The following is a 27,096-nucleotide window of genomic DNA, read 5'->3' as shown; positions in this document are numbered from 1 at the left end:
GGACACTATAAGAGACATATAAGACTGTAAGATGTGCCTCCAGGACACATCATGCTGGACCTGGGAAGCCCAGTGATGGGTCTTATCCCAGCAGCAGCATAGTCATGCCAGCAGAGCTATAACTGATAATGCCACTGAACTCATAAGAAGCACCAAGCTGATAAGGGATCTCCCCATTCTCTGATATCTCACAGAATGACATTTCTGACCACCAGATGACATATTATTCCTTGTTTGGATTTTCTATCACAGGGTTAATATTGAACCATCCTATCTTCAAGCCTAGGTGTCAAGCCTAGTTGTCTACATCAGGGAGGTGTCTAGATGGTAGGGGGAACTTTCAACAGCCTATGAAATCACTTCAGGGCTATTGCTTCAAACCATTCACGATCATTCCAAAGTGTAATTTCTCCAGTAGAGCTGGAGAACAGAGAGCATCTAGCAACATGGGTAATCCTGACTACTTTTTTGTCTGTACCTGAATGGTATTTCCTCCTGCTCATGAAACTATGTATGTGTTGATACCTATTGTTCTGTACAATTGCACCTACATGTAAATAGCCATTTATTTTGTCAGCATTGATAGTTATTTATTTACCATTTATTTGCTGTCACTGAGACAGCTGCTGTGTTGTAGATTGGTCTCTAGGGAGTTAGGTGAATTACTGTCTGAGGATTTTATCTGAGTTTCTGTATGTTGAGGGTAAACATCCTAAGAAATAAAGCCACAAGATTATCCTTCCTTCATGTTATTGTAGTTTGAATTAGGTTGTGACTGTGGCAAGTGCCTGTGACTTTCTGTAAGAATGAACCACATCTGATAAAGATGACAATCACTATGGTGTTAGAAAGTTAATTGAAAAGTAGGATGATCAGCATGAGTCATGCTGTCAAGGGAAACAGTTCTACCCATTTATTTTGTTTTATTTGGTGCATCAGCTTCTCAAAAGATATTCCAAGATAGTATACAACTTGAAAGATGACTAAGTGCATTCTGCATGCTGCTGAGTGCTCTTCAGCTCCTAGTAATGGCAGTCATTATGGAGGAAGCACTGTACTTTTCCATATTTGGCTATAAATCCACGGCAGTAAGCTGACAGAGGGGCTCTTCCCCTTTGATACAACAGCAGGAAATACAGCACAGAACCTGCCTTTTCCTTCTCCTAGCTGCCAGTAGGACTAACCCCTTTAGGAACTTCTTGTCTGTCTTTTTGTTGCTGATCCTTTAAATCAGACAAGAAACTTCACACCTGGGTGGCTATTTCGCAAACAGCAGCCACTTGCTCCATGTTTTTTCCATTGGAAATCAGCTGATCCCAGGTTTCTTTCACTTCTGTCCAGGGATATGGCCTGCACACTTGCTACCTTCTTGTACAGATGGAAGGCAAAATTATTAGCTTGTGTTTTTCTCAAGGCAAGTAAGCAAACAAGCAAAGGAGGAAAACCTACTAATCTTGCTTAATTTGCAACTGGATTCCATCCTGTATTTTAAGGTCAGGATCCCATGGTCTTCAGAGAAGCTACAATGATGTATGTTACTGATGTATGACAATTTAGTCCACTACAATTATTACTGTCTCTTCTAATTTGCTTGAACTTTCCATGTTTTATTTAACCTTTTCCCTGCCTTTACTTTGCAGCAAGCTCTAGAGCTTGCTAAACCTAAGTGTTCTGTGCAAAGCTGTAATCGATTTGGGGGGAGGTTATGGATGCCTCACCCTAGAGTTTGTAGCTATTAGTGCAATTTCTTTTGGAGCATGTTATAGAGAAGTGAAACAGGCTGAGCCAGAATAAGAATGGTGTTTGCAGCAGATCTTGTCATCTCGACCTGTAACATGTTTTTAGCTCCTTGAAAGTTTATAAGGCAGGAAAATTGGTTTCAAATAAGACTTCTGAACTTTCGAACATAGTTGCCTTTTTATTATTGTTATTTTTTCCTGAAGTGTGATGTAATCTCATAAAATTAGATTGGAATATTTATTCATCATCAACTGAAATAATGTCTTTTCAGAAAGAAAAAAAGGTGCTGGCCACATTCTAACCTGCTAATGCAAGTGGTATGCTTGCACAGGGTGGCTTGTATATACCATATTGACTTCACTTCCTCTCTGAACTAACTGAGACTTCAAACTGGGTCAGTAGAATCTGTATAAATTCAACTCCATTTGGACTCAGTGAACTGTAGAGATTAGTCAAAGACAGAGTTAGTTATAATCTGTCTGAAGGAGTGGCAGCCAGGTTGGATAATCTTTGCCACTGAAAATTCCCACAGGTCCATGTTGGGATTCATGTAGTGGTGACGGTGCACGACGCACCGTAAAGCCTCGCTACCTGCAATAAGCACACTCACCCTCACTTCAGAATGCGCCATTCTGTGCAAGGAATTGCTATGCCAGATCTAAACAATGAGTCAGCTTCAGTCAGGTATGCAGCCCTCACGGCACACAGCAGCAGTCATTTCCATACTGACTAAACAGACTCCTAATTGATAGTTCCGCTTTTCTCTGTTGGAACTAATCATTCCCCATACAGGGCCAGTGGAGGAAGGAGGTTTTCCACGGAAAGCAGTGATTGGATATCTTAATACTCTTGGGCTTTAGAAGCTGTTAAAACATAAAACTAACACTATATAGCTTCACACTCTTTTTAACAAGAAATTAGCTTCACTAGCTAAAATAAGTCACTAAAGACCCTTTGTTCATTCTTTACAAGCTTGCAAGTGTACATGTGATATTAACAGAATCTCTTTGAGGTAAATGTGCCTGGGTTTTATGATAAGAACTCATATACGTGACATGTCCTGTTTTGTTAACCAGGCTGATTAGCACTCAGCATTAAGTAAACAAGCAAAGAATATACAGTAACATAATATTACTGATTCTGTAAGAAAAAATTCAATGGCTGCATCAGATATGTGACCTGAATGGTCAATAGCCAAGGAGTGTTTGTTTGGAGTACCTCATAAATCCATAGTACTTGTAGTTTTACTGCTTTCAGAACTAATTTCTAGAACTCAATAGTAGATCACTGCTGAACAATTGTTTTCTTCTTCATCATGTAAAAATAGATCTTACTGGTCTATGCAGCAAAGGGGAACGCATCTGTAGAAACTGTTTGCATGAGGAAGTACTGATGTCTCCCACATAAACTTAAAATATAACTAGGCATGGAGAGCAGTCACCTTATGAGCTAGATTCTCTGGTTCCTTTGAGTGACCAGCTCTGAAGTGGGTAGTCTATGTACAGCTCATCATACATAAAAATTCAAGTAGAAATGTTTGACATGGAAGGTTATAACAGATAATGACATTTCTCATTTTTCAGTCTGAGAAAGCTGTAACTTTTCTTCACTGAAGTGAGTAGGTAGCTCATTTTTAGAAAGATTACCAAATATTTGGCTGCTAAGACTCCTTTTTTGTGCACCAACGTAGGACAGAATTTGCTCTGAAGAATAAAAGAGTAAATCAACCTTCATTTGGAAACGTCAGAGTATTGGTGAGGTCTGAATCTAGCTTGTAACAGAGCCAATAAGCATGTTTGCATATCTCACTCCTACTTTGCAGTTAGTATTCATTCAATGCCAACCCTGGTTTACGAAACATGATGTTGAAAGGGCTACCTACTGTCCCAAAGAACCCATGGTTTTTAAAAAGTAGGCCTATGACGGTTATGTCCACATCAGTCTTAAAATACTGACAAAGGGTTACTCTGTGGCTAGCAATCTTCCAGAGAGAAAAGGTGTGCAGGAGCAAAATCGTGAAAAGGACACCTACAATTTTCCTTCCCTGTGATAAAGAAGATCTAAACAGAGATGAACCTGCCCTTGGTACAGAAAATAAGCTCTCTTGCTGGCAGAAGATCTAGATAGAGATGACTTCAGACAGCATAGGGTCCCAGCTCACGTGCTGCAGAGACAAGCCAGGTCTGTCCTCTGCACTCTGGAAAACATTGTACAATGAGCAGGAGTAAGGATTCAGAAGGGGATTTCATTGTTCCTTTTACTTTGCGCCAGGACCTGGGCAGAGTAAATGTGTGATACAGAAAGAAAGAAGAATGCCCTGGCTAATCCAGAAAAAAGAGGAGCTTCATTGTTGCCTTTTATTTTTGGACTTAAAATTTTGTAATATACTATTTTTTCTAAGATCAACATATTAAGTTCAGTAGAGACAATAGCAAGAAGGGGAACAATAAATCAGTTTGAACATTCATTAAATTGTGCTACAAAAAGAATAAAAAAATCTTAATCAGTGACAACTACCTATTAGAATGCATCCTCTATATTCTGTTCTCTTAAAAACCTTGCAAGAAAGCCCAAAAGATTGCATGACATGCTGGCACGTCTATTTCTGTAAATGTTGTTTTGTTTTCTCAACCCCAACTTTGCCAATGTGAAAGGATGATTCCCCAAGGGAAAGTTAGTGTGCATTGGGATGTGCCAGAAGATGGGTGAGTAAAACCTCTGCATTTGTCCACTACGTATGTGTGTAAGTCATTGCTTTTCCACAGCTCCAGATAGCTTGCACAACCTCCTCTTTGGTGGTTTTATTTTCTTAATAAAAACTTACTTGGAACAAGCACAACATTTTAATTGGGGACTGGATCACATTAGAAATGGAATGCAGAGATGGGAGAGTAGCAGTCAACCTTGCTCTCTGAGCACCTCCTTTCCAGCCTGCCTGCCTCCCCTTCATCTTGGACGGGGCAGCTTCACCTCAGCTGCCTACAAATTATCTCAAAACCAGAAAGCCACTCTATTAGGATAACTTCTCAGATAATGTATTATTAACAGTGTCTTGGGGGGGGAGGCAGCATCCTCATGTTCAGAGTTAATTGTTAAACCTTTCAAATGCTCTTTGGGCCACATTTTGGGTCCAAACCTTGTATGCAATGCCAAGTGTACAGCAATTTATAAGAAAGCACTCAATCCAGTCAAACCAAAAAGAAATGGAGCTATTCCATGAAAAATTCTCTGCATATCTTCCTGTTCTTTTCCTTTTTTCTCTCTCTCAGAAGTGCTTATTTCTGAATGCTCATACTGTATCCACCAGTTTTGTCTCATCCATCTCCTAGGTAAACATGGTAGTTTCCACGGATAAAGGTCAGCACTTGTGGAAATACTTCTCCACAGCAGCGCGTTTCATGTAATACAGTAAGCGTGATCTTTGTTCATGCTAGAGTGTTATGAGTAGAGACCTACAGTAGATCTGAAAAAGTGATGCTGGCTGCTTTAACAAGAGTAAATCCCGATTATGCCAATAGGCTGTTTTGAGACAGGACTTTCTCAATGCCTTAGTCCAAGTTTGTGGAATCACCTCTTGCAGAATTTCAGGTCCCCAAGGTGTTCTTACCTCTGCTCTTAAAGCAAGCAAACTTCTCTGACCCAGCTTTTAATAATAAAATCACACCATAAAGAAGATATAAATACACATTTAAAACCCCCACAATTTTCCCCTGGGAGGACAAAGAACTTAACATGACGGATATTAGTCATCTTGCTCACATAAGTGTTAGAAGGTCGTCTGATATCATAGTGATGGGTATCATATAAAAACAGAATATGAAATCTGAAAACTTTCAAAACATATTTAGATTTTTTTCTAACCTATCTATTGATAGAGGCAGGACTATTTTTTTTCTACAAGACTCAACACCATGGTATCTGAACATCTCCCAGGAATGGGAGAGTGGGGAGAATCCTGTAGCAACCTGTTAATGGGAGTACTTCTTCATCCCTGATTGACAGATGGAGAATCAGAAACACAGAGAGGTTATCTGGCCCTCACAAATTCACAAAGTATATCTGTGGCAGGCCTGGGAGAAAACTCAGTGCTTGATTTCTTGCCCAGTGAGAAATCATAACAGCTTAACCATAACCATCACAACATCCATTCTTGCCCTCTTAAATCTCTGTATTCCTCCTTCCATCACTCAGCATGTTCTCATTTAACTGACAGTACCATTTCTTTGCTCCCAAGCACCCTCCCAAATATCATAATGGCTGTTCTTTACCAAAGCCCATTTCACACAAGTTCTTTCCCTACTAAGTTGTTCTCCTGTATCTGAAAGGAGGAGTAGATCATCAAAGGCTGTTCACACCTACACAGCCCCTGCAGGGCTCTCTTCTCATCAGCCCTTGTGCTTCAGGTTTTCCACAAGTTTAATTGATTCTTACTGTATCACTTTATAATGTTTTGCCCCTTCATTTTCTACTATTGCCACTCAGCAAATTGCTAGTAGAAAATAGTAGTGTACTGCCACTCAGTATCAGCATTCTCTTTAATTGATTATTGAATTAAACTAGCCTTTTGAAAAATGTCATAGATTCAGTCTGCATCACACACAAGTCAGAAGTTAATGTAACTTTCATTAGTAAGTCTCCTAAACAGTTGCACAGGAAAGAGGAAGATTAAAGAGGAACTGCTCAGCAAATATGGCTATTCTTAAATGTAGTCTAGTGGGGAAAATGCTCCAAGCTTCCATGAGTAAAGCTTCATCTAAGGTCAGAGACACAGTTGCAGAATTGAACTGGTGCAGAAGAACCAGCTGTGGGGTCCAGCTGTTCCTCATGTGAGCTATTTCTCTACAGTGCATGAGCCATAGAAAACACTTAACAACTTGTTAGCTGGCTTAAGGAAGTGGATTGTCGGTGACTGCTTTTTGTTTGAGGTTTTTATATCTAGTTTGACCAGAAGTGATTATTTTGTGGAATTCATAATTTATATCAACTTTGTCTTTTTCTTTTTTCCTTTTTTTAAAGATTTTCCAATAGGTTTTCTTGGACTGCAGGGATAAAAAAGTGCACTATTGAATACTGGTATTTGAAGCTTTACTTGGCTTGGCTGTGACTAGCTATATGAATCACAAGGATTCCTTTCTGCTCCCACATTGTTTTAGTACTATGATTGTAATAAAAAACCAAAAATCTTTATAATTTGGCCTAAGGAAATGTATGGTTATTTAAGTAACTAAGAAAAGGTTATACTTTTAGGGAAAAAATGAACTTCATTTTTTCACATTTTTCCATCCTGACTTTTTTTACTGCACAGATTAGAAATTAGAAAAGAAAACACGGTTTTGGAAGAAATACTACCTGAGTACATAATTCATAACTCTGATTTTGTTGTTACTTTAATGCAGGGAATGGCCTTGATGATCCCTTAAAATACCTAGCAGCCCATCTCCTCTCTGAGACTATGAATCTATAATTTCCACTGATGATACTCCAGGGTATAAGCTTACTATTGATTTTCTGTGAAGATACATACAAATAAAACTTTACCACTCAAATGTTTGAAGGGAAGTGAAGATAAGACATAAAAATACAGGTGGAGGGAGTGGATTTTTCCATACAGCTATACAGGATACACTGCTAGTTTATTGTGAATGCAGATCTTGGAGGCAATTTGTTGTACGGGACTCTTGGTCTGTGTTTTTAATGATCAGTTTATATTTCTAGTCTTCATTGGTGCAAAGGAAAGCCAGAAAGTGTGGAGGGAGTGCACCCTAATGGCTCAGAAATCAGAAAACAAATAAGAGAACGTAAGGTTTTCTTAAAGCTATTCCCTAGATTTCCCTGACTCATTTTTTTTTTAACATTTGGGAGTGACTGTAATGTCAGCTCATCAAACTGTTTTGCTCCTAACAATGCGTAAGTCAGAATTTTAGGAGACTGTCATGAAATGAACTACATCAAAAAAATCCAGACAGTTGTGCAACTGCAAAACAGTGACCTGTTTGAATCTGTCTTATCTTAAATATATCATTTGGAATGTCGACTGTCTGAGGTATTCTCCATCCTTTAATAGTTTCATTGACAGTCATCCCTCTGCCCGTTCATAAGCACAAAGAAAAATAGGAATTAGTGAATCACTGGCACATGATTTTTACACGGGAAAAAAACAAGTTGTTGCCCAGTGCACTCTTTTTTTTTCCCCATAAAGAAAAAAACATTGGGAAATGTGAACATGTGGGTGCTGCCCACAAAAATGCAGTGAATTATCCCTCATTCTCCACTGTTTTCAGTCTGAACACTTTAAAAGGTAATAAAAAGCTCTACCACTTAAATCTTGCAGTGTATCACATTATACATTTTAGTAATAAAATCTAAGTACACTTAAATATATATACATCTCTAACTAATACATTTTATTGTTACACTTAGCATTGCAGCTGTTAACTGCTGTAAGTAGGAGCTTTTCATGTTATTTCTGGCATCTGTGGCTTTTTTCCATCAAATGTTACTTCTCTAAGCCACTTTATTAACATCAAAGGCAGGTGAATTATTTGAGGATTAGAATGAAACACCCCTTAGTAACAATTGTTAACTGACTTCAGATTAGTCCTTTGGCACTACTTAATGTAGCTACTGTAATATAATTTGACAGTGGGTGCTAGCCGCTAATATACTATGGACCTGTAAACCTACAACAGTCAAAACCAGATTCTCCGTGCAATTGAAAAGTCTCACATGATATCTCGCTCTTTTCCTGAAATGAGAAGAGGAAGGAAGATAGACAATTTTTAGTGGAATAGGATCACAAGTCAGTGATTCATTAAATCCTGTTCTATCTTGTGCTCATAAATGGATAGAGAGATGATTCTCTGTGAAATGGTGGGTATGTCCATAAGTTTCCTTTTCAAGTGATAATTTGAGTTAATATAAAGTCTAACAGGTTCCCATTTGTCAAAATTTCTGAGGAACAGTTCATTCCAGTGTGAAAAATGTCAATAGCTGCAATTGAAACAGAAAACTTTTTTTGAGTGGCAGTATCACAAGTTGGGCATCTTCAACATTTCACAATCTCAACCTGCACTAGCGTGTAGTTTTATGTTTGTCCTTTGAAAGCACTGAAATTTTCATCAAAAGTGACATTTCAGCAACCTCTTTTAGAACTTCAATTTTTTTCAGGAAATCTTTTCCCTTGAATATTTTGACTGCTGCATTTTCAAATATGTCATGACACAATGAAACCAGCCTCACAAAAGTTGCTGATATCTAAATCAGATATATATATATATATATATATATATCAGATATCTAAATATCTAAATCTGGTAACAGTAGTAGCTATGGAAGGTCACAATTTGCATGCCACTTTAGTTGAAGCCAGTTGTGTGGTCTTTTTGTATCACTTTGTGGTGAAATTCATCCCATGGCTGTACGAAAACTCTATGTGACCTAAATCCCACTTTACTTCGAGATATGCATGGCACACAGGCAGCATAAGCCTCTGCTGAGGGCTCTCTGGAGTGCCTAATGAGGACATTGTTAGAGCTGTCTCCTGTGTCAGAGGAGTGCAAGGTGGAGTTTTTGAGGCTAGATGACCAGTCACTTGTTGCAACCCTGCGGGAAGCTTGAGCTCATAACTGTAAAATGTGCTAGCTGGCTTTGTAGCATGATTTACCAGGTAAGGCCGTGCAAAACCCACCAACTGCAATTTGCATAGGTTTTGGAAAGTGGAGCTGGCGTGCTCACTTTGCAGTGCCTTGGGACATCCCCTCCACTATTTGTACTTTGAGTTTCAGTACTGTGTGAACCTGAAAACTCAAAGTGAAACAGGCCATAGCCATGCAGACGTCATTGCTCTGCTGTGCGCAACGAATCTGTTACTGTTGGTACAGGCTGAAGTGTCTCCGATCCCAGCCAGAGGCTCTGCAGGAGCCACTTCCAGCCTCTGCAAAGAGGAGGCTTTGGCCAGGGATAGTGCAATAGGTCTGCTGCCTTCCCTCTGCACCATGTACTCATCGTGTACGCCCCGTGTCTTTTGCATCATTCCCGCATGCGTACGTCTGACTTGTTTAAAGATGGGAGCTGTGCGGAGGAAAAGAACAGACTGGGTGAAAAAAAAGTTTGCTAGAGTCTTTTTTCAAGTCATTACAAATATCAAAGATATTTTGTCCAGAGATAAAACCAAGGTAGGTTTACCAGCTCTGATGGTCTGAAGTATTTTTATAACTCAGCTAAACAGAGATACTTTTTGTTTGGTGGAAGACTCATTTTTGGTTCATAGCAAAAAGCCTGAATTGCTTTACACTGAAATTAGGGTAATCTACAACTTTAGCAGGTTTAAAAAGCAATGAGATGACTTTATACTTAAGCTAGTTTTGAATCAGAAATTTCTGCTAAAGATACAAAGATGTGTATAAGACAGACACAGGCATTGAGGAAGGTAGTTTTCTTCATAAAAATCCAGTGAATATTAAGTGAATAAGAGAAAAACTCACTTAAATTTCACTAAATTTTTTTATTTCCCTACTCTCTAGAAAAACAGCAGAGCAACTATTCTGATTTTCAGTTTTGTAACAAATACTTTAGAACTGCTGCTAACAAATGAAAGGCAATGAATGAAAATGTGTTTTGATGAAAAATTAAATGGAAATCACACCATAGAAATCCACAAAATTCTGATGTTTTCACCCAGCACTAATTTATTACTTTAAATAAAGAATCCCAATTTACAGATAATTCTAAAACATGTCAGTATGACAAATAATTAAAATTCCTCTACTGCTGCTTCACATTTTCCCCACTCCAGTTCCTCTACAATTGCCATCACCATTTTTTTCTGTCTTTTACTCATTAAAAAAAGGCAGAGAAGGAAAAGGAAGTTTCACTAGTAGAGAAGGATAACAACTTTTCCCAGCCTGTTAAACCAGGTTATTCTATAATTGCAAAGCAAGCCAATTTATAACTAAATGTCATTTAGCTAGAGTAACTATTTTTATTAGAGAGGACCCCAACCCACAGTTTCAAGAATCCAATACCAAATTTCTAGTAAATAGATATGCGTAGTTGCTCTGAATTTTGCTTCTGTAGAGATGAGATGTGGAGTTTAGTTCTTGGACTGAGTATTCCCCATTCCTGTAGATGTGAATATGTGAGACTTGCCTTTCAAATCAAAACACAATAGTTCATCCTGCTGAATCATTTAAATCAGCTAAGGAAATCTGACCTGTTAACCCTCACCTGCAAGATACAACAAATATTGAACAATTTTGCCCTCTCAAACACTTTTCAGAAGTTACCACATTTACTGCTATGTGGTCAGTGGAAACAAGTCCAAATTCTTTTGATCCCCAGCACCTTATCTGAAGAAAATGACATTTCCTGCTTGCATTTCACTCAGTTATTAGGGACTAACTAAACACGTCTCGGGTTCTTTAGCTGATTGCAGAACTTTGGGGTCCTTTAAGCAACTCGGGCTGTATTTGTTCTTTCCAGAATTGCCCTCAACTAAATCTTTCACAGGGCAATCACATCTCAGGTCTGATTTCAGGTAGAATGGGTACACTGTTGACCACAAGAGACATCCAGACTGCACCCTGGAAACAGAGCAAGAGGGACCTTGTGGACACGCGCACACATACACAATTGCACGTGCACGCACACACACACGCAGAGGTATGAGCAAACACATGGAGTACTAACAGAGCCCTTAAGAGCTTTCATTTATTTTCAGATTGCCAGGAAGTCAAGAGGAGAAGCAACGTGTAATTCTCAACCAACCAGGCAAGAAGGAAGAGAGAGTGGGTGGGAAATTTTGTGTGAGATGGAGTCACACTCACAAGACAGTCCAAGAATCAGGGTAGTCATGAGGAGGTCTCACTTTGACATTAATAGGTAAATCTGGTTCAGAATGATCAGCTGAGTTTGCCATCACCACTATTCGTGGATACCAATATGTGGTACCACAACGCAAATCCCAGCTTGTGCTGCTATACAAAGGAAGACAAGAGTGTAGTTTGGAGGGAAAAACTTCACATGCCCATGCTCATAATACCATAACCATTTCACACATTATGGGAGTACAACCTTCTCAGACCCTGTTAATGAGAGGACTAAAACCTGGCAGATTTGCAGGTGACATAACCCTGTCCATCTCCTGACCTTTCTGCCTGATTGCTCAGGCCAACTGGTTTTGAACACGCAGAGAGAATCTTTGCCATGTGATTGCTACTCAGACACTGTCTCTGTAATTTAGATTATGAAAGGCTTGTGGTGACTTTCAGGTTTTGTCATCAATAGCATGTTTTTGGCGTGGGTGGTGTAGCTGTGCCAAGCCCAGTACATCATGATGAGAGCGTGAACTATTTCAGGTACACTGCTATAACAACTTTACATGCTTAATTAAGTCACAGATTAATCCAGTAGGAAGAACAATCTGGAGTGTATCTCTACAGCCGTTACCTGAAGTCTATCAAAATGATAAGTCATCAGGTGCAGAAGTCCCACACGTGGAGGCCTGACCTGATGGGGAAAAGGAGGAGGTAAGGCACCCCTGGCACTCCTGCCACAAGGGGCATGCTCCTCTGAGAGTCTCATGGAAGAGCTAGGTGCATAAAATGCCCTGCTTGTTCTGGTTGTTTGCTGGCAGCTGGTGCTACTATTCACACACAGCAAATGTACAACCTCCACCTGCTACCTTCTTCTCTGAGGTACAAGTTTGTTGGGATATTAAACCCTCCTGAACCTTTATTTTACCCATGGGCCTACGCAGTGACTTGCGTTGGTCCTTTCTGCAGATTTACAAAGGACCCTTCTCCAGCCCACCCTTCCTCCCATCACCCTGCCTCTACTAGCTTTCCAGGCTGTTCCACCTGATGGTCTTTGGGCATTTGGATAGGTGTGCAGACATGCTTTTGGTTTGCATATATCACTGAAATCTTGTCTGGTTTTCCTACTCTTCTTCCCCTAATTTCCAGTGCTTACTTTAATTTATAGTGATAGTACTTTAGTGGTTGGGCAGTGAAGACTGGTCAGATCAGACAGGAGAACTGGGCATCATTAATTTAAGTGGAGGGTATAAATTCAATGCCATAATAAACTTGAACTTGAAGATCACTCTGTTTCCTCTGGAGAGGTAACATGTCACAGGACAGAACTGCTAAGCCCCGCTCCCCACTTTGGATGGCCATCGACTGTGGTGTATCAAAGTAGGGAAGAGTGGATGACTCAGTTTCCTGCAAGTACAAACTTAATGATACTAGACAGTGCAGCCCAGAGAAATGGGAGGTGGTGAAATGCTCCATGCTTGACCCTAATGGGCAGTGTTCAGGATGTTGGTCAATGCTCTTCAAACAAAAACAAGCTCCAGATTGTTCTATAAAATGAGGAATGCAGCACAGAAAACTGGGTCTGTGCCACAGAAAGCCCAGTGATAGTGGTGACTAAGAATTTTATACTGTGTTGAGTAATACCGCTCTGCAAGGCGATGCAGGAGAAGGAACATTTTAGCACAGCATATACTCAGATTTATAGAAAATCAGCTTCATGGAAACTGCCAGTAGAGCGGTACTGACGGGTTTGCATTATGTGAGCACAGCAGCAAAGCAAAACAATGCTGGGAAACAGATTGGTTTTGTTCTCAGCTACTATGCACAGATGAAACTTTTATTAAGACATGTTGGCTTGCTCTGGCAGCATCTTGAAGATGACCTCCTAAAATTCTGATTACGTAGGATCTGCTCCCTCTCCCATTGGAAATATTTGTAAGTCAGTGGGCAGTGATTTGGTACACTAAAGCTTTTGGGGCTTAGAAAGTGCAGGAACAGGCTGCCCGCATGCAAACTAAAGACACAGTTGCTATGCTCTTTCTTTCCAGTGAAGCTGCATGCATGGAGTGGAGAAATGTGTAATCACTACCAGTTATTTGGCAGTTACTTCTGTAAGTTAAAAAGATAATTGCCGTGCTGGGCCATGCGGTCCTTGCAGCTCATGTACACAGCTCTCATTGAATTCATGTAGGTTTGCCTGGAAGGAGCAAGGGCAGTGTAGGATCACCTTTATGCTATCTCAGAAGTAGAGAAGGGAGAAGAAAACATGCTTTTACCTTTGCAAATTGAAAATCTCCCTTCTTCCTCAGCTGACAACTCTGCTCTGTTTCTCGGTGCAGCTGTGCCATAAGCTTGGTTTTTCATCTATGGGCTTTTTCTGAAAAGTGGATCCATAAGGAATCTGTTCTGAAAAACTCCAGCTGAGAAGATACTACGTACTAAGATCACATAGACTTGAAACTTTTTTTTTTAAATTTTTTTTTTTTAGGCCAGGCCTTTTCAATAATGGAATGTGCTTTTACAAATAAAACAAGGCAAAATTGGTGGAGAAAGGTAGTATCTTTTATTATACAAGCTGGGGTAAATCAGACAAACTTCAAGGCAGACCAGTTCTTCCTTAAATACAAACAAACACATTCATAAAATCTGGTTTATCATATGGCTGGCTGCATTCATGTCTCCTTTGTTTCATTTTTCCACAAGCACTTTCTGTTCATCTGAATGCCTGCGGTGATGCCAATTTTATGATCTTTTTAGACACACGTGAACTAACAGATTTTGTGCCATTCTCAATTCTACATTTTAATTATTCCAGAACTCACTTCAGGAAAAGAAAAATGCAAGGCAAACAAAGCCATCATTGATTTCTAGTTCATCCATTACTAAAAGAAAGAGCGCAGTATTACAAATGTTGTCTTTTTATCACAGGTACATGTATGCTTACACTACACATTGTGGCTTCTAAGTTACTTGCAAAATCTCCTGCAGATTATGTCTTTAAAATTCAGAAAGATAGTGTGTTTGGAAAATAATTCCTGATAACTTACATCTATTTTGTAAAATATTTAAATACAATATATGTACAAATATGACAGTATATGCTACAGGAAAACAATGATCCTACCTACCTTGCTGTAAAATGAATTATGGCTCAGTATTTTCAGATGGTGGCATACAGTCATACAGATTTCCAACAGCACTGTTGTTATTCACTTCCACCATGATAATATCATGTGGCTCCAGTTAAAATGAGAGCCTGTAATTAAAAATTACAATGGTAAATGCTATAACGACACAGTAAGAGACTTGTCCTGAAAATCCTAAACAGCTGGCGGGAGTGCATTTAATACAATTTATGCTAATAATTGTTGAAGAACTTGCATGCATAGGCTGGAGCTGTGGTCAAACCTCACTTTCAGGTCTGGAACTTAACCGTCTGTATCTGCGTGACAGCAAACAATCTGTATTTCTGTCTGCACTTTACATCTTATCACACTCTAAGACCATGCATGTAGCAGATGTTATTTTCGGTGCTAAAACTCATTTTGGACTTACTTGGCATGCAGACTGAAAATGCCCATGGCTGCATTTTATTGTGCCTTTTTGACAGATAACATAAGGTTTATTGTAAGTTCTGCCAGTGCAATCTGACAGGAGGGTCCTATTGAATTTTTGTGTGAATCTGTGACTGAAAAATTACAAGCCGACAGCTGAATTTTCTACTGACCTCCGGCTCATATCAATTTCAAATGCACACTTGCAGAAATATGTCCTGAACATACTTGTGAAAATGTGTGAAAATCATTGATGAAATGCTAGGGTTTTTTTCACTTCTGCTGCTATTCACAGCAGTCTGCGAGATCTTAAATATGTAGATGTGTGGAATAACAGAAGGCTTTTCAATTAATTAAAAAAAAAAATCTTCTTTGCACTGGCTGAGTACAGCACACAATTTTATTTAGTTTACTTCACCATGCACTTATTTTTGCTGGTTCATTTTCTGTAACCTATAGACCTTCCTGATCTGATACCTCATATATTCACATGAATACAAATGCCAGTAAAATTGAGAGACTAGAAATGAGCAGTAGGGTGAAGGGAAAAAGAAAGGGGAGGGCTGACAGATATTAATAATGTGAATTATACTGCTTGTGCACTGTATCTATATCCAGACTATTAACTATGCTAATCAGATGGACTATGTCCTGACATGGGCTAACCCTTTATGGTCTGAAGCTTCTGGAGACACCCTCACCTTCAGCATGTTAAAAGGACCCTGGATGAATGAAGCTTTATTTTCAATCAATATCAGAAGTAATTTTTCAGAGTTAGCATATTGCAATTTGTGTTCTTGAAAGGAACTGGAATAACAAGCAAGCAGACCTCGACCCACTCTATACTGCATTGGTTCTTCAGTGGCTAGAAGGGACCAGCACGCAGAGTGAAAGAATAGCTCGGTCCCTGTTCCCATCAAACCCTTGACCTCTCTGTGAGACTGCCAACATGGATACCAGTTATGGAAGTAATTTAGTGCGCAAACAAGTATTTACCAGGAATTAAACTGAGACCACCAAACACATTTCACAGTGGAGACCAAACAGTCATTAGGCTGAGGCAATTTTAGGTCACTACCAACTTGGGTCTGATTCAAGAAAGCAACCTCATGATAAAAACCTCTACATCCCATCATCCAATGCCCTGAGGCATTCAGTCCCTGAGTTCCTTTTCTGTTATAAACATAATTCCTGCACGAGATAAGAAGTTTCACTGTACATTCAGTAATCCAGGGAAAGATTAGAAACAGAAAGAAAAAAAAAAAGGCATTTGAAACATTTTGTAGAGACAGAGAAAGTGCAGTGTTCATGTGAAGAAGCGGGAAGAAGCTCCAGCACTCCTCCCTAATGTGAGAGTAGTTAATTACTCTAAGGGGCGGAACAGGGATCTGTCCTCCAGGAGCTCATTGCTGACATGAGGCACTTTGTTACTCCACCATGTTCCCTTAATAACATTCCTACATTGAGTTATCTCAATTATCTTTATGTATTTGTTCATCTTCAAATATTTCACTTCTGCTTTGTTTCTGTCTTCATTTGTTTTGTTCCTTCTGTGAATCCAAAAGTAAGGGTGAATTGCCTCCTCACAGAGATTTCCACGATAATGGGCGAGTGCTTTTAGGAGCACACTTTTTGCCATATACATGCAACTGTTAGAAGGAGCAGCAACAAAGAGTACAACCCTGTCTGTAAGCAACACATCCTATGTTGGTAGTAGAACAGTACAGAGTATATTTGCTCTCTATTTGCATAGCATGTTTCAGGTCTTGCAGGGAGCTGGTTTATTTTCCTCACCTTTTTGCGCTTACAAATGAAAACTCTTCTGCCCCTCCCTGACCTGCATATTTGCTTTCTAGACAAGAAGGCAGTGGCCAGGCAACATCACGACCCCCCTCCAAGAATGGGACCCAGAGTAAATGTGTTTCTGACTAGGAATACAGTGGTGCACTTTTATACACTGTTCAGTACAAAAGTGCAGCCCATCCTATGGATGTAATTAGATGTGCCAGCAGTCAGAAATATTAAAAAGATTACTTACCTGATTTTGTGCCTGTAGATGAGCCCACCCCAACACTTCATTTTAGCTGTCTTCTCATCACTGCTAGAGAAAATCTCTTCATTGGCATCGGTGCTACGTGCAATGGATAGAAAAGATACTATCAATCAGTCAAATTTACCTACCTACTTACTTTACCACTCAGGCCAGAATTGTCAGGGACTATCCCTCATGGCATGGCTCATTCCTTTATACACAGTTATTACTAGTAATAAGTCGGCTCATCTCTAGATGAGACTTTAAAGCAAGAGAAGTTTCTGAGTTAGTTTAACCCAAGTATAAAGCAGTGAGTATGATAAAGAAGTTTAGTTATTATGTGTGATGATAGTCAAACCCAGCTTTTCAGTAGTGGTTTTTTGCTCAGTAAAAGTTAATGTTTATAAAGGAAATGTGTACATTAGGTGATTTAGAGAGATGGGACAGAACCCTGAATCTGAACCCAAATATGGTCATTGCTAAATAGCAAGAACTAATGCTTTGGATGATTAGTATTCTTTAACATGGGGTTCAAAATCTAGAGTATATTAAGTTGTGCTCATTAATAGAAGCAAGTTGGAAGCCTGATTACTATGTAAATCCAAAACTGGAGTTGGAATTCAAAGTTCAAAATAAGGCCCATCTTGTGCTGTTGCACTGAGGTAATACAGATAATTTGATTAGGTAATACTCTGTGTTATTTAATCCAGAAGAAGGTACTCAGTGACTAATGACTGTAAGTTACTTGTTAGTTCACAGTAAGAGGTCTTTATTCAGCTGCTCTTCTGGCATCAGTCATACTATATCACCAACTAAAGAAATGTCCGACATGTGTAAGACTAATGAGGAAACAACTAAGTCATACATGAAGCTAGTTCTTGGCCACAATGGTGGGGAGAAGTAGTTGGCTGTCCCTCACTACAGTGAGGTCACACTGAGAAGGAAAAAAAAAGAGACTAAGTGGACTTACAGAGAACATCAATATAATCCGAGTATCATATTTTGTGATGTCGCAACAGGTGATGATCATGGTGATATGACATGTTCTTTCTGAAAGAAACCAAGCTCTGGAGTGCTCATGTTCTGCCAGAGCTATTCTGTTCACAGTAGTTACCTCTAACTTTTTTTTCAGAATGAAGTCATAAAATAGACCATCTTGCATAAAACAATTTATAAACTCTCTTCCTTCCTAGAAAATGCCTCTTGCCATTCTTGTAACTTGAATAAGTCACTGAAAGCATTTTTTTAAACAGTACTTCCTTCCATTTGCTTGCTCATTTGTGGTTGAAGTATATTTATTCACTTTGTAGCTCTCATCCTGCCAAGGAGCAAACATGCAATACAGGCCTCTAAAATAAACGACGGAGCTACAAAAGGCAATTTCTGTTATCCCCATTGTAAATCCGAAGAGAGGCCCAGATCCACAAGTTGTTTCAGCTCTGGGCTCCTTGTTAGATGATCTCGATGGACAGCAAGGCACCTGAACTGGAGTGAGGCCCATAAACTTCTCTTTGGATCTTACCTCCACTAATGAATACAGACTCACACTAATATAAATAAGAATTGTAAGGAATTCAAAACCTTGATAAAGTGGGCTACAAGATATTTCACTGTTGTCAGTATTTTCAGTGTCACAGTTAAGCCTATTTGGTAGAATAGAGGGACAAGTAACCAGAAAGACTGAGCATGGCCTCCGTGCATAGCCACAAGTCCAGGGATTTAGCTTTCTGGGAACAAGGAATGATTTTCTATGGCAAGCAAATATTCTTCACACAAAAAAACTTGAAACTTTTAGCTGGCAAAAAATTGTAATGGAAAATTTCTCACTTGCTAGAACCTCTCTTTGACAATGTGGATTTGCAAAAGTTACAACAGCTCCATTTTCAGAGATTAGCATCCCAGGTGTTGAAGTAGCAAGGCTGAAGTAGCAAAGTAGTTGAAGGTTTCACAAGCAGCTTTGGGGCATGAACTGCCTGTGGCAATGGGAACATTTCCCATCACTTGCCCTGCCTTTCTCTAAAGATTTTTAGTGGAAGTGCTGAAGGTGATTCCACCTGGCCCACCCAAGTGTTTCCCTCTTCCTATGACTGTTGGATGTATGCCGCAGTAAAGCTAAACCTCACAAACATGCACAACAGGTTCTGCCTCTGGGGAGCGACCAGTGCCAAGCAATGGCTTGGCCTGAACACACCTGTGGTGACAGAGTTCGTGTGGAGGAGTGTTTCTGTGCCCCACACCTCCCCGGACATAACACCCTCTTTCCTTTCCATCTGACGGCATCAAACTTTGAAGAACAAAGAGCAGACATATCTCTGCAGCAGGTGGACCCAAAATTACGCAAGAAATAGTGTGACAAGACATTTCCACCTTGCACTTCTGTGGAAATCTTGTTTGCTATGGTCAGTTTTGCCATGTGTACAACCCTCGCCCTTCATGGGGTGATGAAGTGCAAGGCCCAGCACCCAAGCAGGGGCCATCACTGAAAGACCATCACAAGATGGTCGAAAAAGATCAGTCCTTAAAAATTACAGGGCCTTTTCTTCAGTTATGCAGGCAGTAGTGTATCTGGTTTAGGTTGTGTTTTCACTGGCTTTCTTATCAGCACGTTTCCTTGTCCTTCCAACACTGCCTGCTGCACCAACAGGCGGAGCTGCCATGGGCTTGGAAGAGATGGCTACCATAGGAGGAACACAGGCCCGAGGAGAGACAAGAACGTCTGTGTCCTTTGATAAATGCCTGGGATGAAAAGGGAAGGCTGTGCTTTTTGTGCTTGCCAAGTGTATGCAAGTTCAGGTCTCTGACTAAGAGAAAGTTACATGTTATCAGTAGGCCTGGTCATGGAAATGTGACCCTTCCAGAGTCACTTTTGCAAGAATGAGAAAACTTATGGTAATGTGGGTAGGAATTTCTTGCTGAGGTGGGGTAATAGTGCCAGGGTGATGAGGAGCCCATGAGGAATGCTGTCCTTGCCCGGGAAGGAACAGTCTGTACTCTGATTATGACAATAACAGAAAGACCAATATTGAGCATGTAGCTGAGGTTTCAGAAGTTACAGCCCCATCACATGCACCTAACCAGATCCAAAATCCCAAACCCCAGCCTCCTCCACCAACAGAGAACTTGGCAAGGAGTGACAGGAATGCCTATGCCAGGAATGGCCATTAGAAAGGTAAAAGGGCCCTGTGTGCTTTTGCCTGGTCCCCTTGCTTTCATCTTTTTCTCCTTTTTTTGTGCCTGCTTCCAGCATTGGTACTGCCAGCTCTCTTCATAATCTCACATCTTCTCTTTCCCTCTTCAGATCGTTATAGTAACTCAGTTCTTGGTCTCAGGTATTAGAGCTCCTTTTATGAGCAGCTCACCAAACTGAGCTATTTTAATGGGCTAGGACAGGTACAGTCCCTCATAATTACACACCACTTCCCCACTCTGACTGGTAGCCAAGCCTCTGTGCTGTGTTGCTTATCACAGCAAGATTAAAAATAGTTTTATAACAATATGCAAAGCATTGCTAAATCCTATTCTTCCCACATTAAAAGCAGATGCTCAGACAGACTGAATCAGATTGAGTGAATTTATTGAGTTAATTCAGAAGTATAAAAGCTTCACAAGGACCGACTTAAGTCTGTGTTTAAGTAGGACTGGCAGTATTTTCAGATTTAGAGAAAATATTTTTTCAGTGTAGACTGAACCTTCTTGTTTGGGGTTTCAGTGGCCTCAAGGTCCAGCCCTAATACCAGGGAAATCAGTGGAAATCTGGATGGATAAGGAAGAATTTTAGGGTGCCTCTTCCAATGTAAAATTTACACGTTTAAAGAACCACAATTGATTGTAGCAACAGGAGTTACTATAAATATCGCTTTAAAAAAAAAAATCTAATAAATTAAGGCTTTAAAAGTGTTAAAAGTCAGAGAAAAGAAAATGTTGTGCCTGTTCATGAGGTTTTAGGTAAGCCTTGTTTTCCCCGCTTTCACTGCTGCTCCCTGAAGTCTAAATCAAGAGACTCTCAAAGTCAGGAAGCCAGACAGACTTCCAAAATATGTAGTGACGCTAAGGGGCCTGTGAACCGGAAACAGACATTTACTGTCTTCTTTCCCAACCCAATTGGCTCCAAGTATCTGTAGCTGATGTTCTGGGATTTTGGGTTGTGGCCAGAAGACCTAACCTGAGAGGTTGGGAGCGCACAGATCATGGAGGTCATGAGTCGCTTCATCTCCACCCACTTTTCTTGCAGGGAGAGTTTACAACACTGGCACTTTCACAACAGGAGAGAGGAAGAAGAAAAAAAAAAAAAAAAAGAGGATGTTTTTAATCCATTAGACTGCTGCTGATTCAGTAATAATAAACATGAGTCTGTTTCCTTGATTATTCTGTACACAGCAAACATTTGTGTAATGTGTCAGTTAAGTACATGCGCTGCAAGGATCTCTCATTGAAGTGTGTCTGCGTCAATAACAAATATATGAAAATGTGCCTTTGTGTGCGTTTTTGCGTGCCTGCATGAGCAAGAAAGAGAGCAAGAACTCAATTCCCAAGACCCTTAGTCATCCTCTGATCTTTATTTCTGAGGGTGATCAAAGTACCAGCTTTTGAGAAGATGATTTCTCTCTGCTAGGCTAGAGATATTAAGGTCAGAAGATAGCACGCTTCCCAACAGCCTGCTAGGAATGAACGCTGTAAAAGTTTGGGATGTTTGCAGGCAGCGAGAGGGGAGTTTGTTGCCGCCGCCGCTGCTGCTTTTGCTGTGCCTCTTGCTGTGTTACAGACATCTTGACTGGCCTCACTGATTTAACGATGAGTGTTTGTTGGCCTGCAAAATGCAAACACATTGTAATACTGTTTGTACGCTAGCTAAACTTTTGCAGACAGTTTACATGCTACAGTGTGTTCTTTGCACACATTGCTCTGTATTCCCAAAGCGTATCTTCCTCTCTCAATGCAGAGACTTTCTCTTGCTCTTGTTTCATCTTAATGTTGCAAAACACATTAACGTGGCCTAACTTCTGATCATATGAGTAGTGTAAGGTCATTTACATGACAGCTAGACTGCTTTACAGTTTGTTGAAAAACTGCAACTGCATTCAGAAACAAAATGGAGAGGACAATTGTACAGAAAGGTCAATGTTTCATTTTGAAACAGTTCTTACGTTTCAGTATTAACCTCATGTTGTTTTGGAAAGAGCTAAGTAAGGCCAACACTAAACGTTTTGTTTCAGATAAAACATTTCAGATCAAAGAAAAATGAAATATTATAGGTTTTCCATTTTCCTTCCCCTCTCCCAAAATCCCATACCTCATTTTTTCCAGCTCAGTCATGGCCTGAAACATTTATCATTTACACAACTGTATCTCATAGACTCACAGAAGGGGAGGCACTTAGGGACTTTGCTGAATCATGACTTATATTTATCATTGGTATTAAAGTGACAATACACAGAAGAACATAAAATTTGAAAGTTTAAACTGAAATACATATGGTAGCTGATATTGTATGATTACAGTGTATTGACAGGAAATTGGGAGTAACCAGATATAAAAATAAAGACAAGGGGCGAAAACCTACTAATTTTTCTTGGTATTTTTCTTCAGAATTTTTTTTACCTCCTCTATCTTTAATAAAACCTGATCCACACTTAGAGTGATGGTCTGTGGCTTGTATCTCAGTTTCAGGTTGGACCAGAGCTCAAGGACCGGACAACTTCTAGCTGAAGGCTTTTAACATTCGCTCTGACTGTGCCATTTTTCAGTCCATTACCACTCTCTGTTTTGCCTCAGTTTGTAGTTCTGAATCTGGACTCAGAGCTTTAATATCAGCCTGTCTTTGACATTTTCTGAAGCCACCCCCACCGAAACAATTAATAAAACACAGAGTGAAATTTCAGCCCTGCTGAAGTTGATGGTGAAACTCTCACAGACTTTAGTGGAGTCTGAACCTCATTCAAAATATTTATGTTCTGGCACTCAACCAAAAGCTCTTCCCAGTAGCTTGAGAAGCCATATCCCCCTCTATCTCAGTTTGTCTTTCCATCCATGCTTTGCCCAATAATGCATCTCACCCAGATATAGCGTGCAACTCCTGTTAATGTTATGTTTCTCACTCCTGCCACTCATCCACTAGTGGCTGCAGTTTCCATTGCCTCCTCCCACAAACAATTTCTGCCTTCCTTCCCCCTATGGCATTTCCTATGCCAGAAAAGTACACTTCAGACCCAGTCGCCTCTTCCAAGTCTCTCCTCAGGACTCCTTTTTTTTTGATCTGCTGTCTCTCGAAATTAATTGTATTCCCTCATTTAGAATATTACTCATAAACTTTAATTACTAAAATGTCTTCATGAATAAACAAAAAGCAATGAGTTAAAAATGAAGTAAGGAAGTTTCAGGTTAGATGCTAGGGAAAAATAGTAATCTGGAAATCGCTGACATATCTCATAAATATTTGGGAAGCATTTTCTACTTCCAGATGTCATTGACTCTGCTGAGAGCGCTCCGGGCTGAGCTTTACATTGCAAGATGAGCCTCAGTCATACCATAAATAAAAAAGGGGAGGCAGATGCGAAGCCTGAAGAGGGGAAAGCATTGTCCTTTCTGTGCCAACTCACAAAGCCACACAGGAGGACACGTGGTGTGTGCCCTGATGGTGTGCAGGAGAGTCGTGCTGCCATCGTGTCCCTGGGAGCATGGGGAGCTTCCAGGAGAGCGAGCAGCTCTGCACACCCCCGCCTCTTCAAAATCCTGCTGACCTTAAGGCAACCCTTACAGAATATTTCCTAGACATTGTTTAGGATTGGTGCAGAAGGTTTGCATGTGTTTCAGGGAAGGTGTATGAGTTTGGGAGACCAGGCACCAGCTGAGACGGGAATTTCCATGCAGCCCAGCAATCCTGCGACTTTTTGTAACTTAGGCATTTTCTGTCTCCAGCCAGCTGGACAACAGTCCCGGCTCCTTGGCACTTATGGCACATTTTTCCAGTAAGCTCTAATAAAATGCTTCCTATCATCCCATTTCATTGGAATGAGGACAGTTCCCACAGAAAGTGTGCAAACTTGGCAAAACACAGTGAAGTCAATGTTATCCCAGCACAACAAACATGAAATAAACCTTTCTTATCATGAAATAATCAAAGGGCTTTTCAGATGACTCTGACACTCCTTTTAGGTACTGTGGGATAATATGTTAGGTGCCAGACTACCACATTTATCCTCAGTTCTCCTCTGAACTGGAAATAAGGATAAAAACTTAATGACACTGTCCTTAGACATGGCTTCGCAATATGCTACATGTCTAGACTGCTGTAAAATTAGGAGGATTTTGGTTGAATGACTTGTTTATATGACTCCCATAATAAATAGCCTGAGTCTCTCTAGTTGTATTAAAAACACATTGGAGCAAATTCTATGCCTGATTACACCACTGCAAGTCCACCATCAGCTATCAGGAGTTACTGCTTGAGATCAGAATTTGTTTTGCCATGTTTGTAGTCATTGCACTGATGAGAAGTATGACTCCAGGGTGTTGTACGTATTGGAGTATCAAGGGGTGTAAAGCTGGAGGAAGCCTAAGGCTTTTAAACTAAGAGGAGACAATTAAATCAGCTTTTGACTTCTTACAGTCCTATACTTCATCTGCAATAGAAGTGATGCACAGGAAATGCAGAATATTAAAGGATTCAGCAACCAGTGCCTGGCCCAAAGAAGAACAAAAGGAAACATCATTCCCCAAAACTGGTGTGTTTGAGACTTCAACCTAAGGAGAAGCAGGCCTTGCAGAAGACCTGTGTCATCCTGAAGAAGATGGATGATTTGTTGGAGAAAATTTTGTATTTCTTATAATGCTTTCTATGTAACCCTTTTGTTCTAAGCTTTGGCTGCCCTGTCCTGGCTGCGCTCAGTCTTACTCAGTCTTGTAAGTTAAGCAGCTCAGACCTGTCTGGTCCTTGGATGGGAGAGTGGTTGGAGGTCCCAGTTACAGAAGTCACAGGCCAAGAAGATACAGCTGAAGAGTTGGTGGCTGAGGGTGAAGGAGCTGGGAGACTGTTCAGCCCCATTGCCTCAGACTTCTTTAAGCAGACAGCCAACTTCTAATTTAAGATTTACTTCCACGTGGGGGGATTTTCCCCAAAGCTGTACTCAGAGCTGTGGGGGTCTCTTATGCCCCTGTGTATTCGTGGCAGGTCCTGTACACTCTGAGACAGCTTCTGCTGTGCACAGGGGGATGCCCAGAAGAATTTAACTCTAAATCACTACCTTTCACGGGTTGAGGTCAAAATCACACGATTTTTCTTTCCCTGTCCCATGATCAAGTTCCTTTGGAGTAGCTGACTCAAACACCCGAGGCTGTCATGAGCCAACAGGTTTCTGTGCTGTGAGGCTCATCCCCAGGGCTCCAGAGGGGCTGCTGAGGAGCTGGTGGAGGTGTTGCCTTCAGACAGCAACAGTTTTGCCCCAGCATCACCCAAGCAGTTGCAGCTGTGTGTTTCCAACAGCTGCTGTCACCCCAGCTTTGCCCCCAGCTGCAGAGAACAGCTGCAGAAGCTGCAGAGAAGGAGGAGGTAAACAAGGCTGAGGAGGACAACTAGTTTGAGAAGCTGATTCAAAAAGGACCTTTTCCTGAGCTTGAAAAACACAACTTACTGAACTTGACAAAGGTGCATGCTGGGTTGAGGAAAGAAACCTCAGTCGGTGGCAAAAGATTGTGTTCCAGATGCAAGATGACAAAGCGTCACTGCAGAAGGTCAGGATGACACAGGCCACCTTCCAGGAAATCTGCAGGAAGCAGAGCACCAAGCTGCAAAGGCAATGCAGAAGAGGCAGTACAGTAATAGAAAAACTCTCTTATCTCTTCAAAATCATGAAGCCATCACCATCCTGCCTTCTGCTAACCAGGTCAGCTTGGGTAGGTCGCCTGTGAGGTCACCGGGATAAAAGCATAGCAAGGCAGATCTCTGCTTTGCATATGGAGGCCTGTTTGCCGCTGTAGCAGATATGCTAACGTTATGGCCAGTTGGTCTGGAAATGCGTCCAGCACTGAGGTCCTTGGGAATTCCCATCTCTTTTTCTCTGATGAAAAAAGCCCTGTGGGTGGTTGACAATAGTGCAGCAATCTAGAAAGGCATCTTCTTGCTGTTCACCGGACAGTGGAAACACTTGCAGAAACAACAGCCATGACAGCACTGTCTTGACACCAGTATGGTACAGGCACTCGGTAGGTGCCCAGCGTTGACTGTAAGCCTGTCCCTGCCCCGAACCCAGCACCTTGAGTGTGTGTCCAGAGGGTGAAGCAACTGTGCTCTTGACCTGGAGCAGTGCTGGCACACCTGCCGACACGCCAAATTGAGTGTGACAGTGCACATTAAGCCCATCTACATGGATTCAGCCAGGTTTCTCTCTCAGCAAGGAGCTGATAACTAACCCCTAAGTGTTCACAGGGAGTAAGTTTCCTAAATGGCCCTCTCCTAGGCAGTAGTTGAAGTCGGGAGCTGAGAGAAGCTGCCACCATTGCTCCGCTGCTGGTTGCTATCACCTGACTCAGGCATTTCAGGGGAAGTCAGCTGCTTAACTGTTTAATTTTGCCTTGAAAAGGCTAGAGTTGCTTATAGCTCGTATGTCAAGTTGAAAGGATGGCAAGTCTAGGTGGTACGGAGACATGTGCTCAGTTGTAGGGCTAGCGTCCTGCTCCATTCCGTTGACCACACTCCTTTACAGGCATTCATCTTTGGCTTTGCGTGTGAGGGTACAAGTCAGGAAGCTAGTATGAGCTGGAGAATTAAAAAAAGTCTGCCTTTGCAGGTGCACCTTTACAATCCCAGAGTGCCAAACAGTACAGCTTTTAGCACAGACATCCATTTGGAGCGAGGAAGGATGCCTGAAGCATTCTAGGCATGGGATCTACAGCAAGTATTTTCCTAACTGAAGCATGCTCTAATGCTTCAGTGAGGATATCAAGAACATGGGAGGGAGAGAAA

The 27,096-nt window shown here is 40.8% G+C and overlaps 1 long non-coding RNA gene across 1 annotated transcript; it reads left to right on the top strand.

Annotated features, from left to right (window-relative positions):
- Positions 1–1,142: 1,142 nt before the first annotated feature.
- Positions 1,143–22,705, top strand: LOC142601265 (uncharacterized). The gene is made up of 3 exons (XR_012834868.1): positions 1,143–1,530; positions 18,449–18,628; positions 19,741–22,705. It is a non-coding gene; the product is annotated as an uncharacterized LOC142601265 (long non-coding RNA).
- Positions 22,706–27,096: the final 4,391 nt, after the last annotated feature.

Source organism: Balearica regulorum, chromosome 3, assembly GCF_011004875.1.
Source record: "Balearica regulorum gibbericeps isolate bBalReg1 chromosome 3, bBalReg1.pri, whole genome shotgun sequence".
Taxonomy (NCBI): Eukaryota; Metazoa; Chordata; class Aves; order Gruiformes; family Gruidae; genus Balearica; species Balearica regulorum.
Note: the sequence above shows the minus strand (reverse complement) of the source record. Positions and strands in the feature narration are given on the sequence as shown.